Consider the following 16,368-nt stretch of genomic DNA (forward strand, 5'->3'; position numbering starts at 1 on the left):
GCTTAGATTGTCAGAATTTAGGCCAGTGATACATGCTGTTGGCTGAAGAACTCAAGGGACTTTCGGATTGTATTTCCTTCCTTCTCCATACTTGTGTAACTTTCTTCTTTTGCATGGTTCTAGCTTGTGTAAGAGCCCATGTTAAGTTACAATCGCGTGCCATATGACCAATGTTATGACACTCGAGGCATTCTACATTGTACATGAATAAGAATTCATGGTTTCTTCTTGCAAAATTGTTTCTTGGAGGTTGTCGGAGGCTATAACATCTATCTCTATGAGATGATTGGGGACCACAACATCTATCTTTATGATATACTTTACAGTCTTTTTCCATATGACCAAGGTTTGAACAGGAATAACAATAACCAAAAAATGAACTTTGGTACCTGGGAGATGGAGGTTTCTTTGGTGTACTTCTGAAGCCTTGCTGCCTTGAGATCCTTTGATGATAACCATTGCCTCTCGCATCTTTGTCATCATCTATATTTATTCTTGGAGCGGGTTTTCTTCTTGGAGCAGGATTTCTTCTTGGAGCAGGATTTGTTCTATTGTAGCCTTGATTTTTCTCCTTGCCTTTGCTGGAACTAGGAGCATCACTATTTCTTTCTAGCTTCTTCACATCTCTTTTGTTTGAAGCATTTTCATTCTTGTTTGAGGATTCACCTACATATCCGAGACCTGATTTATCAGATGGACATCTGTGATAGCTGAGCATGTCATCCAAGGCCTGAGAGCTCTTCATGATTTTGTTCATCCCTTCAACCTTTTTCCTGAGGAGGACAATCTCTTCTTCCAATCTTTCACACTCATTATTCTTCTTTGCAAGTTGTTCCTCAGTTTCTTCCTTGCTACGAGTAGCTTCAACTGCTACTATTTTAAGGGAGATGATATCTGACTTCATTTTGAAGGTTTCTTCATTCTTTGCTTGACTTCTCTCCATTCTCTTCTCAACTCCTTGTGCCTGTTTCCTGGCTTCTTGTAATTGAGACTTAAGGGAGGATACCTCTACCTTGTACTGACCAATCTCTTCTTCAAGTTTGTTCACACTCTTGTGCCTTTGTTCAAGTTAACTTGACAAGATATCTTCGTGCTTCTTTGCTTTATGATATTCCTTCTTAAGCTTGGCAAGCTCTTCATCCCTTTCTTGTACTTGAAGCTTGATGAGATCAACTTTCTTCCTTGTTTGATCTTGGTCACCAACTGGAGCTATCTTCTTAAGTGCCTCATTTTCTTTTTTCAAATTATTACTCTTGCATGACAGTCATAAGTCGAGCAAGGAGTTCTTCTACGAAGTCTTTTTCATTCTCTTCATCTTTTTGGTCTGCTATAGTCTTGATGTCATCATTCTTATTTTCAGCTTCTATGATGGGTTCTGGATTTCCTTCTAGATTTCCATTATCTTCTTGATTGATGTTCATGGTCAATGCTCCTTTTGAGTGAAGGTCATGAAGTTTGTCCCATATACCCTTTGCTAATGAACATTTTCCTAGATTATTCTTTACAGAATCAGGTAGCCCATTCAAGATTACCTTTACTGCTTTTGCATTGTACTCCTTGGATTTTTCATCCATACTGCTATCATCAATCACAGATTTCCAGATTTCAAAGCCTGGAGTTTGTAAGAAATTCCTCATTCTTACTTCCCATATATTAAAGTTTCCATTGAGCCTTGGAGCCTCCTCAAATTCATTGTCTTCTATTTTAGTAGTAGAGGGAGACACATCCTTAGGAGGATTGGAGACTTTCTTCCTTGATCTCGCCATTTGTGTTCTAAGAGTCAACCTTCAAGCTGTTAAGAATGAAGGAACCCGCTCTGATACCAATTGTTGGAAATACTGAGGGGGGGGTGAATCAGTATTTCTTTTTCCCACTATTGTTTTACCAGTTAAAACATATATATTCAGAACACAATATGAACAACAAGAATAAATGCTTTTATTAATATAACTGTGCAGTAAAATAAATACAATATATAGATGGTCACAATCGGTTACCAAGCTCCAACTTGGACTTTGGTGAGGCTCCAACCTCCAGAGCACCAACTCTATTTTCCCAAGACACCAATCTTGGACTTAAGAGCACCAACTCCCAAGGACTTCAATCCTTCCTGCTTTTGAGGCACTAACCCCAAGGACTCCAATCCTTCCGCTCTCAGAACTCTTCTCTGCTGAGTTATGTCTATTTATAGCTTCATTGTGGTCTCCAAACTACAGTATCAATGACAACCATGTCTTCTTATGGATGAGTCTTCACAGCTCTGCACACTGCCCACGCATAGTCTCCAATAGCCTTTTCTGCTGCTGCTGCATCTATAACCTCCGCTGCTTCTGCAGCCTCTACAGCTCCGCTGCTTTTACTACCTCACACTCTGGTTCTTCACCCCCACAGCAGCTCCAACAGTGGTCAACAGCCGCAACAGTATTCACTAGCAAATTCAAACAATGCTCCACCACCTCTGCTGCTTCTGCTACCTCATATTCTGGTTTGTTTGCAACAACCATCACACACATGCAGTCCTCTATTTACTGTTTTATGCATACCTGTCTTTGTCCATTCGTTTCCTCTTTCCCACTGGCTCTTCGGCTTCCTTCTCGCCTGCTTCAGCTTCCTCACTTGTCTTGTTTGTCGTTGTAGCTTCCTCTATCCATTCGTTTTCACAGGACACGTTGAATCAATGAGCAAGGATCGAGTCATCCGTAGAGAACACAAGTTCAAAAACTTGTAACAGCGCTGCTTTGCCAATAATTGTGGGCATACACAGGGATGGCATTTTTTTAACGGACAGTCACGTCCTTATCATAATCATAATCGCCATGATTTGGTTTCTCAAGCTATCGGGACTGTTCCTTACAGTATTTTCGCCTCCACACTTTAGAATCGGAGCCACCCTTTTATCGCCACTTTTATGTCTATCGGAAGCCTTCCTTAGGCTATGTGCCTTTTATAAACCTTGGACTTACTTAGAATCAGAGCCACCTTTTTATCGGCGCTTTTAATCACCCATCGGAAGCCACCGCCCAACCGCGTGTTAACTATTGGGCTAAGCTTTAAAGCCCCACGGAAATGCACATATACAAATATATGGCCAACACTATAAAACCCCGCGGTCACATATATTTTAATACACAGGAACCCATGTAAATCCGCTCAAATGAACATTCGCGGATTTCAAATCTTATCCGCCTGCCTTTATAGTTATCGCCGGGTCCAAATTTCGCCGATCACAATAAATCCCTTTACTCCGACCTCCGATGAGGAGTGGACCGATGCTCTTTTAGACTCCCTTCTATACTGGTTTCGGGTCCAATGTATATCGGTGCTCGCTTGTCGCTACCTCCGAAATGATACAAGTCCTACGCGGACCCGATATGCTTTCTATTTTGCTTGATAAGAGTTTCGGCTCCGGATTTCGCTGATGCGATAAGGATTCTCTGCTCCGTGGACCTGATATGCTATGCACCATAGTTTATATTTTATCGCATTCGCCTCCTCCCAAAGGTAATTCGTCGGCGATCGGCGATCGCTCGTCGTGAGTTGTATCTGTGTGCATCCGCCGATACAAAACCGGACCCGATCTCCCTTTAGGCTGCTCTCTAATATGACTTCGGCTCCGGATATCAGAGCTCCCCACTTTGCAAGCAATTCTTTATCGGACCCAATCTCCCTTTAGGCTGCTCTCTAATATGACTTCGGCTCCGGATATCGAAGCTCTCCACTTCGTAGTCCCGAAAGGCTCCACTCCTCCGATCTCCCGATCGCCGATTAGATCGGGACTGTCGATCCGGATTAGTGATCGGACGGCTCACAGCTCATCGCACTATTCCCATGTCTCCTGGACCGTTGATCTGGAAGGTCAAATGGCTCCTGTGTATGCTCTCGTCGTTCTGATGGAAAGTCTGGGCATGTATATATTAGTAGTTCATTTGATCGCCATCAAATGAATTCCTATATGCTCCGATAGCTCCGATAGCTCCTCCGATGGCTCCTCTTGCTCCGATATGCTTCGATAGCTCCTCCGATGGTTCCTCTTGCTCCGATATACTCTGTCTGCTCCTCTTCTTTGGCATATATGTATGGTCTATAAGTATGGCTCTGATAGCTCCTCCGATGGCTCCTCTTGCTCCTGTAGCTCCTCCGATGGCTCTGTGTGCACCTCCTCTTTGGCATATACCGATGGCTCTATATATATTGCTCCTCTTGGCTCCTCTCGTCTCCATCTACTCCTCTTGGCTTGGCAATGTCTTTCAAAGACCACCTCCTTGCATATATGTCTGTTTCCGCATATATATATGATATATATATATATATGGCTCGGCTATCCTGATGGCCTTTGCTCCTGTCTCTTCATGAATCTGCTCTATATCCCCTTGGCTTCATGTCATCCTCTAGTATCCAGAATATTGCCATATTGACATCAATGACAACCTAGGTCAACAGAAGAAGCAATGAATCAAGCAGAAGGAGCTAAGAAGGTGATGGAAGCTTTGGCATTCATAGAAGTGCAAGTTGATAAAGTAGAAAAGGAGAGAAACACCATGATGTGCCAATTGGAAGAAAAGGATGATGACATCACCAAGTTAAGATTAGAAATCACTTCTCTTAAGGCCCAATCATGTGAAGCAACCAAGATGAAGGAAGAAATGGAGATCATTCTATCAAAGAGGGATGAAGAATGCAAGAAAATGAAGGAAGAAATTGTCTTTCTTAAAAAGGAAGTTGACTTGCTGAATAAGAACTTCAAAAGTTCTCAAACCCTAGATGACATCCTAAGTCATCAAAGGTCTCCCCTTGATAAATCATGCCTTGGATATGCAGGTGAATCCTCAAGCAAGAATGATAATTCTTCAAACAACAAGGATGTTTGGAACCCAGAAAGAAATGTTGATGCTCCCAGTTCCAACAAAGGCAAGGAGGAGTCAAGATGTTAAAATCGGCAACTAGGGCCAAACTCTACATGGGTAATCTTATTTATGATAGTTGATATTTTTCTTGGATTCTTCTCTCTGAGAGGTGTAGGATTGATCTAGAGATCATCAGATTCCGACATGTACAAATGAAGTTATGAATTTATTTTGATTATGGATAAATTGTCAAGGTCGGCCAACAAACTCATGTAGGCTCAGAAACCCAACAATCACGTCTATTCATCCTCAATGTTGCATATAAATAGAAAGAGACTTAGCCTCATTTGGACACACTCATCCTCACACATCTCTCTCTCTCCTCATTGATTAGGTACGCATTTTTGGGCAGCATCTCTCTCCACACGTGCGAAGGAAAGAAGGACAAATTTTCTGTTATGGGCGTTGACCAAGTTTGACCATATTTTAGAGGTTGTTTTTGGGCTGTGTTGACCATGCGTTGACCTCCTTTGACTGCATTTTTGTGAGGGCTATCTATGTTTGGGCAAGCCACATTTATGGGCACAGAAATCGAGGCTAAACGTTGACTATTAACAAGCGTTGACTGCAATTACGGCTTACCATGGGTGGACAGTTTGACCAGACTTTGATTGGGATGATTTCAGATTGTTTTGAGGGCTAATTCATCTTGCTGTTTGGAGGTCGAAGTTGACCGAAGTTGATCAAATTGTTGAGGGTCAAATATTCCATGTTGACCAACATTCACTTTTCTGGTTAGGGCTCTTTTGTTGTTGTTATAAATTATCATATTTGTAAATTGTACTATCTCTATCTCCGCTAAACTATTGAAGACTATAAGAAGAATTGATCAAGGGTTCCCCACATTGGGGTTTGTCCTTGGTTGGTGCCACATCTTGTGTCTCTTGTCTTGGCTTGTTTTCTACTATTTATGTTTATGTTTTATCTGCATTTTACTATCATGTTGATGTGATTGCTAAATTGGTTATTTATATTATGCTATAAAGAAATTGAAGTAAAATTTCTCTAAAGCATAGAACATACCATTGTTGCCTAAAATGAACATGGTAGCAAAGCTGAGGTGAAGACAAAGCCCAAGCAAGAGTGAGAGAGCAATCATCAAAGACAATTGGACAAGGGCAAAAGGTTCAATGGGTTCCTCATCTTACTTCTCGGCTGAAGACAAGCTCCATGATAAATCTGACTATCATGGATGGAAGACATCCCTTGATTTGACCTTGGAAGAAAAAGAAGTGATGGGTTATGTGCAAGGTAAAATCCCTGAGCCTCCCTCAAATGCACCGGCTACTACAAAGACTGAGTACAATAGGGTTGAAGTCAAAGCGAAGAAAATTATCATGGATTCCATTGACAAGCATCTGGTGGCCTATATCTCCGAATTGAATACCTCCAAGGAGGTCTATGACAAGTTGGTCATCATGTTCAAGGTTAGTAATGCTAATCAAATTCCATTTCTCAAGAATAAGTTGAAGGATATTAAGAAGGGCAAGGACAAGGACATTCAATCCTATTTCTTGAGGATTACTGAGATCAATAATGATCTACTCTCGATTGGAGAAGTCATTCCTGACAGGGAACTTACTCTCACCACCCTTGGAGGACTCCCACCTGAGTGGTATGTATTTAGAACCACTATACTCAACAATGATCGAATTTCGAGGTTTGAAGAATTGATGTTGAGATGCGCTCAAGAAGAAACAAGAATGGTGGAGCAAGAAATGCCTTCTAATAGAAGCAACCCCACCGCATTCTCCGCTCATGCTAAGAGGAAGAACAATGCAAGTTCAAAGAAGCAAAGTCAAGGAAGACCGAGATTCAAAAATGGAAGGAAGGGAAGATGATTTGTTTGCAATAAGTTTGGCCACTATGCAAGGGAGTGTCCAAATAGAAGGGACACATCGCATGATGATGATCATAACAACTCTAGGGGTACTTGAACAAAAACGATCAAAGGAATGGCAGGACCAATGGCAAACGAAAAAGGAATGCGGAACACCAAGGAAATGGTCGACCCTCCAAGAAATCAAGGAACTCCAGGTATGAAGAATCCAATGTTGTTAACAATAAGAAAAAAGAGTATTATCTTATATCTACCCTCTCCACTGCCTCTCCTCCGGACACTTTGGGAAATTGGCTGATTGATAGTGGTGCCTTAAGGCACTTCACCAGATACAAGGAAGCCCTCTCTAATCTGATAGAAAAGGAGACAAACTTGGAGATCATCCTTGGAGACAATGCCACCTATCCCGTGAAGGGAGTAGGGAATGTTACCCTTCAACTGAATCAAAGTAACACTATTCATTTGCAAGAAGTACTACATGTACATGATCTCAAGAAGAACCTAGTATCTATCTCAGCGATGGAGGACAAAGGATTCAAGGTGGCATTCATCGATGGAAAGATACGTGTTTGGAAAAGAAATTTTAAAGATGCTTTTACTCTTGGGTTCAAGGTTGACACTTTGTATCAAGTTGGAGGGAGTCCATTGGGAGCCATGTCTTGTGACACATCTCTACAATCCGAACTATGGCACTAGAGGTTTGCCCATCTTCATTATAAGGCCCCACCCGATGTGAGACAGATGGTGTCTTACACAACATTTTGTCACTGTCCCTATACTCCCTGTCCACAATCCTGAAGGACCTCTACAATGAACTTGACATGCTTTCCCATCATGAAGAAACTCACAGTATGTCCCTCTTCATGAGAAGAATAATTCCCCTTTGCATCATTTCCTAAGAATCTTCCTTTTATCCCAGTTTACAAGACCGGTGCTACTGACCAGTTTCCTCCTCATGTCGATTAGTAGAGATTAAAACTAGCCCACGCGCCGTATGGAGCGAATGAGCCATTTTCCAGTGGCGTTGATCCTTTTTTGGAAGGTTTTTTAAATATGGAGCCGAAGCTTCCATGTCTAGAAGCTTCGTAATAGAAGTCTGGTAGATGGTTGGGCCGGATGGAGCCGAGGAAGTCAGTTTGGGCTCCTTTCCCCTATTAGGATGGAACAAACTCAAGATATAAGACCTTCTCCCATGATGAGAGGAACCATCTCCCATCCATCCAAGCTATATAAACCTATCTTTTCCCAAGCTAAACTAGTTTTGGAGTGAGTTTGAATGATCAACAAGTCATCTATAGCTTGTAGCTTTCTAGTGTATGTTTGAGGGAGAATAGTGTGTTTTTGGTTTGGTTTGAGACTAGAGGGAAAGAGGCCTTAAAACTTCCATTGTTGGGGCTATCCATGAAGTGCTAGAAAAAGTGTGGAAACCTGGATACGTTGGAGGAGACCAGCAACGACAAGGCACCGGTTGTAATCTCTTTCTGATTTATATAAATGCAACTATTGATTGATTTCCTACATCAAGTGTCACTCTACATCTTTATGGCTTAATGTTCCTTGAGATATTAAGTAGGCTGAATACAATATTGTATGCTATCACGTTTGTTGTCGTTGTTGTTTGCTCGTTTTAGGTATTCGAAGGAAGGAAACAGAAGATAGCTAGAGTGAGGAAGCACGATCATCACCAAGCAGAATAGTGTTCTAAGAGGTAGGCCCTCTTAATTGATTCTAGATTAAGGAGATTTCCATAGATTGTTTTTTTGTGGCTAGACCCGCTCTCTTGGGCTAGAGGAATTGTTTGTGTCCGCACTGAGAATTTACCTGCACCACAAATTGGCGACTCCATTAGGGAGCCAATCCTTCTGTTTGATTGATTGTCATTTTATGGTTTTCTGTGAACTTTTCTAGTATCATTGTTCCCCTTTAGTGTTCTCTACTTTGCTTGGTTCATTGCTCTGAGACTGAAATTTACAGTGGCAAGTCTGGTCTTAGCCTTTGAAAATTTCTATTTTTTCCTTGAATCTTTGGTTAGCGCATTTATTTTTCTGATAGTCGCACAGATCAGCACAAGTTTCTCAAAAACAATCGCGCCAACCCCCTTTTGGCGCTTGTTGTCAGTTAGGAAGTCGCGTCGATTCCTGTAGGTGGAGATCAGGGTTTACCCTAGATCATAGCCAGTGTGTCTTGCCCTTCTGATTTTTGTCTCTCAGCTTGTTTTGACTGTGTTCTCCCTGGCTGGAAAGCTCTTTTAGCTTGGTTTGTATGATTGTCTAATTTGCCTTTTCTTCACTTGGTTTTGGTGATCTAGATTGTCATTAATGGAAATATGAAGTCGAGGAGCTATCAAAGAAGAGAAGAGAAGCAAGTGTAAGAGCGGAAGATTGAGGAGGAGCCACATCGGATGAGCCATATCGGGAGTATCACGTGTAATGTATGCGCAAGAAGAACCAAGAGGAAGAATTCATCAAAAGAAGCAAAGAGAACATATCAGAGCAGAGAATATTGGAAGTTGTTAGACCAGGAGTGATATATTGGATCTAGGCATGTAGAAATCAGGATTTCCGTGTGAATGGATGGAAGGATCAGCCGGAAGCAGGCGCAATTGAGTTTTACAACGGAACAGAGGAAGACTGAGAATATCTAACTATAATGGAGAATGCAGACTTTTCCTAAAAATTCCTAAGGAAAGGCCAAGAAACCAATGAAGGGAAATGGACGGTGAAGATTAAATCATATCGTTGAAACTAGAGGATGGACGACCCAGATTAATCGTCGATAGCATAGTTTCCATAAGCGGTAAGTGGGTTCATCGGGTGAACTCAAGGCTGTAAGTGGTATTTAGGGCTGATCACCCAATACCATTCATTGACCGACGTGTGGCAGGAGACTAGAGAGAGAAAACCTCTTTATTGGGTGGGTATTCCTCTCACAAGTTATCCACCCGAAATCAATATCAACTATCAGATCAAGCAGGGTTGATTGAACGATGGAGATCTTTTAGTCAGTTCTGATGATTAGGTGAAATTTGGACCGTTGGATCGGAAACCAGATCGACAATCGAGATTTAATAGCTGATCCATTTCGGGAAGGTTAAGTGACGGCGTGGTGGAATGATGATACACAATGGGCTGATGTGCCGATAATGATGAAGAGAGATCGGAGGTCGGAGATAAAAAAGGTAAAGAGGAATAAAGCGGAAAGGTTTGGTATTAGCGATCCGAGAGATTTGTATATGCAGTTTTAATGCATTTGAAGTCCGGCTTATGTGTTTGGAGTGGGTTTCCCGTGTATTCCTTTGTATTCTGAGTTTTTGTATGGTTCGGGTTTTTAATGTAAATACACACATAAACGCTTCTGATAGGTGATTGTGGCATAACCACAAGGTCCGGGTCCGATAGTTGTGTCCGCCGTATCGGGAGTTATGTATCGCAGTGTTTAAGGCCTTGTCACGTTAAAACTCCGATTGCGATAATACCGCAGACCCGCTGCTCCATTGTAATACGCCCTATTGTAATATCGCGTCCGCCGTGTCAGAAGATATGTATCGCAAGTTATAAAGGGATGGCACACTATAAACTGCGATTGTGATATTATTGTGGACTCGATGGATTCATTAAAAATAGTTTATAATCATATCGCATCCAGCAGGGGAATCGGCTATCAGCCATTGGCTGTACTATGGACACGACTTATAAAGACCTCCAAAATGTTGCGATTGCGATTGTGGGTTTAAATGAATAACTTTGATTGTTCATGAATGTTGCAATTGCCGTAAAGAATAAGTCTATTGTTTGAATAATAATAAAGATGGCCTCTCTTCCTAATTAACGTGTCCTGTGAGTATTGATGAATTCGAAGAGACAGAGGAAGCCGAAGAGTGAGCGCAGAGGAAGCTGAAAGATCAAGCGAGCGTTGAGGAAGCCGAAGCTCAAGCGAGCAAGGAGGAAGCCAAAGGTCAGGCATATCAGGCATATAAAACAGAGAACAAGGAAAGTTTAATGTTGCTAGTGAACTGTAAGAAAAAAAGGGAGCCGAAGTTCTGGTAGAAGTGGAAGGAACAGGAGGACAAAAGTAAGTCATAGGTCCAGCAGGGTTGGGAGCAGAGAATTACAACCAAACAAATCCAAACAGTTACAGTAGAGGATTGGAGCCCTTGAGGTTGGTGCCTCAGAACTGAAAGGATTGGTGACCTGGGAGTTGGTGCTCCTAAATTCAAGGTTGGTGCCTTGACAAGACAGGGTTGGTGCTCTGGAGGTTGGAGCCTCACAAAGAGTCCAAGTTGGTGCTTGGCAACTGACTGAAACCATATATATATATATATATATATATATATATATATATATATTGTACTTGATTTATTACAAATATCACATTAATAAAAGCATATATTCCTGTTATCTATTTCTGTGTTCCAAATATAAATGTTTTTAACTGATAAAAATAATAATTGAAAAGAAATACTGATTCACCCCCCTTCTCAGTATTTCCAACAATTGGTATCAGAGTGGGCTTCTTCATATCAGCCTAACAGCTTGAAGAAGGATTCTTAGTCATGATGAGAAATCAAGAAGTGTCAGGAAGACCTCCTCTGTTCGATGGCACAAATTTTGGTTTCTGGAAAAAGAGAATGTCCCACTACTTAATGTCCCTTGGACCTGAAGTTTGGCATTTGGTCTTAAATGAGTACATAGCTCCTTCCACTCTTCCAACAGATCAAGACGAGAGGAAAGTCTACGTTGCAAATGCAAAAGCCTTAAACTCCATCACTAGTGGAATCACTGATTCTGAATTTACAAAAGTCATGAATTGTAACTCTACCAAAGGAGTATGGGATAAGCTAATTAGCTTATACGACGGGGACTCCAAAGTCAAGAAGGCAAAGATTCAAACTCGTAGATGGAAATTTGAAAGTCTGAAAATGGATGATGAAGAAGATATTTCATCATACTTTCTCCGAGCAGCTGAAGTGGTCAACTCTCTTAAAGGATTGGAAGAAAACATTGAAGAAAGCACCATTGTTCAAAAGGTCTTAAGATCTCTCCCAGACAGATTTGACTCCAAAGTAAGTGCCATAGAAGAAATGAAGGATCTATATACTCTCACGATGGATGAACTGCATGGAATCCTCATTGCTTATGAGATGAGAAAAGGTTGCCCAAGTTCCAAAGATGTAGCATTCAAGGCCTCAAAATCAAAAAAGGGGAAGGAAAGGAATGTCAGTAGTGATGACTCCGATGTTGAATCCGAATTGGTGGAATTTGTACGAAGGCTGAAGAAAGGATCTAAGCTAAAAGGTAAATACCCTCTTATTTGTTTCAAGTGTGGAAAAATAGGTCATTATGCTACAAAATGTCCTCATAAGCATGATAGTGATGATGAAGAAAATTCTAAAAGGATGGTATACAAAAAGAAAGGGTTCAACAAGAAGAATTTCCTCTCTAAGCAAGATGAGTCTAATGAAGATGAATTTGTAGTCATCAAAAAAGAAATCAACTAACCAGTTCCCTCACCGCAAAGGAGGGAATGAAGAATCAGATGAAGAAAATGACCATGTTGGAAGCCAAGAAGTATTATTCATGGCATTCACAAATGATGATGACTCAGGGCTAGATGGAAATGTAGATGAATTGTTAATAAGTGCCATTGAAGAAAATGAGAAATTACAGAATAAAATCATTTCTCTCAAGGAAGAAAATGAGGAAACAAAAAGAAGGGAAGATCTCTTGAAAAACAAGCTAAAAGAAAAAGAAGAAGCTTGCGAAGAACGTGAAGCCGAAATAGTATCTCTGAGGAAGGAATTGGAGCAAGTTAAAAAGGGTTGGAAAAGCTCTCAAATACTTGACACTATTCTAAATAATCAAAAACCTGAACATGACAAATCTAGAATAGGTTTTAAAGGAGAATCATCAAGTACTAAGAATAATGCAAAAAGCTATGCTGACGTACTTTCCAGCAACCCAAAAGAAGAAAGATTGTTTCATAAAAGGATCATCCCAGATCCAAAGAATGAAGAGAGAGTAACTCCACCAAGGAAGAATGTTGATTCAAATCATGGATGTTACAACAGATACAAAACAGTTTTTCATCAAAGGCCCATCTCAAATCCAAAGAATGAAGTGGGAGTAACTCCAAGGAAGAATGTTGATTCAAATCATGGCTATTACAACAGGTACAAAACTATCTTTTTTGGGCATTGTTTCCATTGTAAAAATTTTGGTCATCAAGCTAGACATCGCATGGCTCGTAAGAATGACACACCAAAACTAAAGGATCAAATAAGCAAACCATATGGCCCCAAAGGGCAAGGAGGGAACCAGATCCCTTGGCCAAATTTGATATGATTTGCTCATTATGTAATAATAATGGACACAATGAACAAAATTGCTCACTCAAAAGAGGAAAAGCAAGAAGTGAGAATCCCAACACGGATAAATGTGGCCTAGCTCTATGTGCTCAAAATAATGAAAATCATTGGTTTGTGGATAGTGGGTGCTCCAGACACATGACAAGGGACAAAGGGAAGTTTGTCTCATTAAACAAAAAGAAAGGAAATGTATCCTTTGGAAGTGGATCTGCCAAAATTGCTGAAAAAGGAACTGTTACTCTTATTAATGGAAAAGGAAAAGCTCAAAATGCTTTGCTAGTAAACAGGCTCAAACACAACCTCTTGAGTGCTAGCCAAATATGTGATCAAGGACATAATGTTGTCTTTAGCACCAAAGACTGTGAAATAAGGAACTCTTCCTCAGGGGAACTTGTGGTGAAAGGGGTTAGAACACCAGACAACATCTATATTCTGAACAAGATTCAAGAAGATAAATGCTACTTAAGTCAAACAGATGAAAGTTGGTTGTGGCACAAGCGACTTGGACATACAAGCTTCGATAACTTGATCAATATCAGCAAGATTAAAGCAGTACGAGACATTCCAAAGTTATTCAAACCAAATCAAGGAGTATGTGGCCCATGTCAACATGGAAAGCAAACTAGAACAAGTCACAAGACCAAGGAGTTCTCTACATCAAAGCCTTTGGAGATCATTCATGTTGATTTATGTGGACCAACTAGAACTCCGACACTCCAAGGAGAAAGGTACTTTGCTTTATTTGTTTATGACTATAATAGAATGATGTAGGTATATTTTATAAAATATAAATCCGAAGCATTTGAGTGTTTTAAGAATCTTAAAGCTCTTGTGGAAAATGAAAAGGACTCTAAGATTAAGTGTCTCAGAATAGATAGAGGGGGAGAATTCACATCAAAAGAATTTGATGAATTCTGTAAAATACATGGAATTAAAAGAGAACTCTCTGCTGCTAGAACACCAAAGCAAAATGGGGTAGTTGAAAGAAGAAACCGGACAGTTCAAGAAATGGCAAGAACAATGTTAATAACAGCTAACTTGCAGACAAAATTTTGGAAAGAAGCAGTCAGGAAAGTTGTCTATACATTGAATCGAACTCAATTGAGACCAAATAATGAAAAGACTCCTTATGAATTATGGAAAAGAAGACCTGCGTCAGTAAAATACTTCAAGATTTTTGGAAGCAAGTGCTTCATAAAAATCGATGATGACTCACCAGGAAAATTTGATTCACGTGTTGACGAAGGGATCTTTCTTGGATATTCTATAAGAAGCAAAGCCTACAAGTGCTACAATAACCGACTACGGAAAATAGTGGAAAGCATTGATATAAAAATTGATGAAGACCTTCCAGAAAAAGAGATTGAAGAACATGAAGTTGATCCTCTCATTGAAGAAGAAGAACCTGAAAAAGAAGAAAAAGACCAAGGAAAAACCAAGGAAAAAGAACCATCTTAAACCCCTTCAAAGATGAAATTTCTCCAAAAATATCACCTAGAAGAGCAGATTATTGGCAATATGGATGAAGGGATGCAAACTCGAAGAAGGATGACTACTACACCAAAGAAGAATGATGTTGCTCTTCTATCCATGACAGAACCAGAAACATTTGCTCAAGCAAGTAAGGATCCTCATTGGGTAAAAGCCATGGAAGAAGAAATGTCTCAAATTGAGAAGAATGAGACATGGGAGTTGGTACCTCATCCAAAGGACAAAAACATAATAGGAACCAAGTGGGTGTTTAAAAACAAAATGAATGAAGATGGACAAATCATCAGAAACAAGGCAAGGCTTGTTTGTAAAGGCTATTCACAAATTGAAGGAATTGACTTTGAAGAAACATTTGCACCAGTAGTTCGTTTGGAAGCTATTAGGATGTTCTTGGCATTTGCTTGCTCAAAAGGATTCAAAATCTATCAAATGGACGTAAAATCAACATTTTTGAATGGGGAACTCAAGGAAGAAGTCTACGTGGAGCAACTAGAAGGGTTTAATCTAACAGAAGGAAAAGACTTTGTTTGTAAGTTGAAAAAGGCATTATATGGGTTGAAACAAGCTCCTAGAGCTTGGTACGCAAGATTGCATCACTATCTACAACAACAAGGATTCATGAAAGGGGTGGCAGGAAGTAATCTTTACATAAATACGAATGAGGATAAGTTACTAGTCACACTTGTTTATGTTGATGATCTGATTTTTTCTAGTAATAATGATGAGATGAGCCATGATTTTTCTCAAAATATGTCAAAAGAGTTCAAGATGTCAATGATAGGAGAGTTATCTCACTTCCTTGGACTACAAGTATCTCAAACCACGACAAGCATGTTTATATCTCAAACCAAATATCTTAAAGACATGCTTAAAAGATATGGAATGGAAGGCTGTGCACCCATGAGCACAGCTATGACCACAAGTTGCAAATTAAGCAAAAATGATGACTCCCCTCCGGTAAATGCAACTCATTACAGGTCAATAATTGGAGCCCTTCTGTACTTAACTGCTACGAGACCTAACATTATGCAAGCAGTAGGAATGGTGGGAAGATTTCAATCAACTCCTAAACAATCCCATTTGTTGACTATAAAAAGAATTTTCAGATACCTAAAAGGAACACCTGATTTCGGTCTCTGGTACCCTAAGAGCTCAACTCTTACTTTGACTGCATACACCAATTCTAATTCAGCCGGAAGTGTCGATGATCAGAATGTACTAGTGGAAATGCATTCTTCCTGGGAGACTATTTAGTATCTTGGCTCAGCAAATAACAGACATCCATATCACTATCTACATCTGAATCCGAGTATATAGCTGCCGTAGATTGTTGTACTCAAATACTGTGGATGAAGGAAGCTCTAAAAGATGTCAACATAGGTACAAATCAACCAATTACCATCTATTGTGATAACACAAGTGCGATCAACCTCAGCAAAAATCCAATGATGCACTCAAAGACCAAACATATACCAATCAAGTATCATTTCCTTCGTGAACAAGTAGCTGAACAAAACATCATCTTGGAATATATCAATACTAAGGAGAAGATAGCTGATATTTTCACAAAACCTCTTCCTTGAGAAGCATTTGAACATCTTCGTCAAAAGATGGGGGTTATCTCTTTAGCATCACTTAAGTTGATTCATAAAGATGTTGCAAGATAGGGGGAGCAGTTCGACAGGGGGAGTCCTTGTGCACTCCTTTGCCATTGATGTCAAAGGGGGAGAGAAGAAGAATATTGCCATCAATGACAAAGGGGGAGATTG

Source organism: Pinus tabuliformis, chromosome 3_1 (genome assembly GCF_031772625.1).
Source record: "Pinus tabuliformis cultivar Carrire ecotype Pingquan chromosome 3_1, CPIR1, whole genome shotgun sequence".
Taxonomy (NCBI): domain Eukaryota; kingdom Viridiplantae; phylum Streptophyta; class Pinopsida; order Pinales; family Pinaceae; genus Pinus; species Pinus tabuliformis.